Raw genomic sequence first — 4,038 nt, 5'->3', positions numbered from 1 at the left:
GTGCCCATGAACTGTGACCGGTTCCAGCTCATGCCGTGCCTGCCTAGCCATGATGGAACCATAAAGCAAAACAAACTCTCTCTTCCTTAAGTTGCTTTTGGTCATGGCATTTTATCACAGCAACAGGAAAGGAACCGATACGCTGGGCCGTAGACTAGGTCTATTTTCAGAAGCCTCCACATTGGTTTCCATATTGGCTGTGCTGGTTTGCCCGTCCACCAGCAGTGGCTGAACAATTCCCTTTCTTATCCTCTCCAGCATTTGTTACCTTTTTTTTCTCTTTACAACAGCCATTCAGCCTTGGGTGAGATGGATTCACAATGCAGCTATAACCTGCATTTTCCTGATAGCCAATGTTGTTGAAAAACCTTTTCAAATATTTATTAGTTATTTGTAGTCCTCTTAAGAACTCACTGTGGGGGGCGGGTGGAGAGATGGCTCTGAGGTTAAGAGCACTGGCTGCTCTTCCAGAGGACCTGGGTTCAGTTCCCAGCAACCACATGGTGGCTCACAGCCATCTATCATGAGATCTGGTGCCTTCTTCTGGTGTGTAGGCATTCCTGCATGCAGAACACTGTATACATAATATTGTTGGTTAAATGGTGCTGCTCGTGGCTGCCTCGTGATCCTCCTGCCTCGAAGAAAACATCACAAGTTGGAGGCCAGCCATGAGCAGCACTGTTTAACCAACATTGGTGCCGTTCAGACTCCGATATACCACAGAGCACTGAGGACCTGCTGTGACCGCTGCCGCCTGCCGCCTCCTCCCCCATCCATGAGACCGCGAGCATGCGCGCCTCCCTCTCCGCCTCCACTGGACCCCCACACAGCTACTGCTGCTGTCACCACAGTGAGCCCACCATTCTGCGATGGACACCCCGGGGGTTGTCCTCGGGCTGTGCTGGCAACGGCAGGCACATTTCCGCTCCGGACGAGGGGGTCAATGCTGTCTAGGGCTCAACGGTGGATCAACTGCAGTACAGCGCAGCCCTCACCTCCCCTTGATGAGGAACGGTGACGTGAGCAGATTCATGCATCTCTCTCCACTCTCAGGGACGCCCGAGATTGTAGTCTGATCCCGGTTTGTTATTTTAATTTTTTGTTTTTCTCTTGGCTACAGCCATGGGACAAAGGGGAGGATACATTTACCACCTGCATTGGCAGATAGGGGCGGGCACTGGTAAACCGGGCCACACAACAGCGTAAACCTGGCGGCATAGCAGAGTCTCGGGAACTTCTGCCAGCCACAAGCAGCGCGCCATTTAACCAACAAATATAAATCTTAACAAAAAAACAAAACTACTCACTGTAGAGTTCCATAACCCACTCTTTATGGGGCTGTTTGTTTTCCTGGTGTGTAGCCTCTTGAATTCTTTGTATATTCTAAGTACTAAACCTCTGTGAGATATAGTGCCCCTTCTGTAAGCTGTCTCTTCACCCAACTGACAATTTCTTTTGCTATACAGAAGCATTTCAGTTTCATGAGCTCCATCTGTTGATGACTGTGTGTGGTGTTGTGAACGAGAATGCTCTACGCTCATATATTTACACGCTCAGTTCACAGTTGGTGAACGGTTTGGGGAGGATTAGGCGGTGGGTCCTTGGTAGAGGAGGATTATCGCTGTGGGCGGGTTTTGGGGTTTCAGAAGCCCACACCAAGCCCAGCGCCTCGTTCTCTGCTGTCTGCGGATCAGGGTGTAAAGCTCTCAGTCTCCAATGCCATGCTTGTCTACTTCTCACAATGATGATGATGATGGACTCACCCTCTGAAACTGTAAGCCAGCCCTATTAAATGCTTTCTTTTATAAGATTTATCTTGGACAAGGTGTTTCTTCACTATAATAGACACAGGACTAAGACACTGGGCAATAGGTAACTTTGAGAATATCGTTTATATATTAACATAGCAAGAGAATGGGTTTCCACGTATCGTTTATTGATGAAATTCCAAATATAATTGGATATGGCCTTTAAAATTATGTTTTAAATATAGGCATCTTAGGGCTCTGATAGAATACCATGGCCAAAAGTAACCTGGGGAGAAAAGAGTTTATTTCACTTTATGTGTCCTGATCACACTCCATCACTGAGAGAAGTCGGGGCGGGAACTTAAGGAACATGTATGCAAGAATGAGAGCAGAGGCCATGAGGAGTGTCGTTTACTGGCTCGCTCCTCATGGCTTGCTCAGCCCACTTTCTGGCCCGCCTGCCCACAGTGAACTGGGCCCCCTCCTTTCAATTAGCGATCCAGAAAAATGCCCCCACACTTGCATACAGGCCAGTCTGGTGGGAGCGATTTCTCAACTGATACTGCTCTTTTTATTTGATTCTAGTTCGTCTCAAGTAAACAGAAAACTAACCAGGACACCTTAAGACTCTGACGAAGACTCTGTGAACGTGCTGCGACATCGGTCTCATTCTTCATCTTGAGACATTCTCTCATATCTTCTCTGGTGGAATGCTTACATACCTTCCTCCATCTCATCTTTAATAGTCACCCTGTACTGTGTGAGAGAACTCTTGGGGAGACGCAACACACACACACACACACACACACACACACACACACACACACACACACACACCAGACTTCGCCAAAGTCCGCGACTTGGTGAGCCAAGGAGGGTTTTTTGTTTGTTTGTTTGTTTTTTTCTGGAGCTGAGGATCGAACCCAGGGCCTTGTGCTTGCTAGGCAAGAGCTCTACCACTGAGCTAAACCCCCAGCTCCCAGCCAAGGAGTTTTAATTGAGGTCCTTAACAGCAGCCTGGGTGAGGGGCTCCTAAGGGAGCACACCCCACAGGGGAGAGGACTCACAAAGCTCCGTCCCTGGAGCAGATAGATGGAGCTGAGAACTCTCCTCTGGGCAGCCTGGCCGGTCACTCTCCCTCTAGTGCCGCTTCTACAAGCCTGGGGATGGGCCATGGAGACCCTTGGAAATTTGAGCCTTCCCAGACACGGGACTTTTGTTGACCTTCTGAGTCTAATGAGCCTCCCCTCCCTCTTGGAGGGAGTGTGTCTGTTTGGAGGAAATGACTACACTTTGATCGATTAGTAATGACTGCCTGGAATGGAGGAGTTCCATGATCCACTGGCAATGCCTTTCAGTGCCGTGGGTGAGGAGTATGGCGGTTTGAGTATTTGCTACATGGGGGTGTGCCAGCACCACGTCTACCACCAAGGAGGCCTATGATTCTTCTCGAGGACATCGCTGGCCTTGGCTGGGCATGCTCTTGAAAGTGGTACTGGGACCTTCGTCTCTTGCATGTCTTTCTCTCTGTCAGTCTGTCTGTCTCTGTCTCTTTTTCTCTCTCCTGTCCAGACACCATTCAGGGAGCAGCCTTGTCTCACCATATAGTCCCTGATAGGCTGTCTCACACTGCCCCAAAACGATAGGACCAGCTGACTGGAAACCGAGAGCAAACCTTCCTCCTTTTTTTTTTTTTTTTTTTTTTTTTTAGACAGGGTTTCTCTGCGTAGCTTTGCGCCTTTCCTGTAACTCACTCTGTAACCCAGGCTGGCCTTGAACTCACAGAGATCCGCCTGGCTCTGCCCCCCAAGTGCTGGGATTAAAGGTGTGTGCCACCACCACCGCCTGGCTTAAACCATCCTCCTTTTAAGTTGAACTCAGTTATCTTGTGATGATGATGGAAAGCTAACACGGGTACCTTGCAAAATCTCAGTAATAGTTACTGGATAGATCTCTCCATCCACCAACCACAAGAGTCTTGTCTGGTGAGTATGAGAGTTCATAATAATGAGCCTAATTTTACCAAGGACACAAACTGAGAACCTTGTTTATTATCTTTAATGTTTATACCATGTGGGTGCAGCAGAACTATTAATATCTATTAATATCCTGACATTAGTAGTATAGAGGAGGAATATGGTGGTATTTTATTTGTACTGAAATGTGATTTTAATTGTATGTTAATAAATAAAGTTGCCTGGGAGTCAGAGTTATTAGAGCCATAGCAGAGCTGGGCATTCATGGCACACGCCTTTAATCCCAGCACTTGGTAGGCAGAGCTAGGTAGATC

The 4,038-nt window shown here is 48.0% G+C and overlaps 1 non-coding gene across 1 annotated transcript; it reads right to left on the bottom strand.

Annotated features, from left to right (window-relative positions):
• Window positions 1-2,650: 2,650 nt before the first annotated feature.
• On the bottom strand, window positions 2,651-2,725 carry Trnaa-agc (transfer RNA alanine (anticodon AGC)). Its single transcript has one exon. It is a non-coding gene; the product is annotated as a tRNA-Ala (tRNA).
• Window positions 2,726-4,038: the final 1,313 nt, after the last annotated feature.

This window comes from Peromyscus maniculatus, chromosome 23, assembly GCF_049852395.1.
Source record: "Peromyscus maniculatus bairdii isolate BWxNUB_F1_BW_parent chromosome 23, HU_Pman_BW_mat_3.1, whole genome shotgun sequence".
In the NCBI taxonomy this organism is placed as follows: domain Eukaryota; kingdom Metazoa; phylum Chordata; class Mammalia; order Rodentia; family Cricetidae; genus Peromyscus; species Peromyscus maniculatus.
Note: the sequence above shows the minus strand (reverse complement) of the source record. Positions and strands in the feature narration are given on the sequence as shown.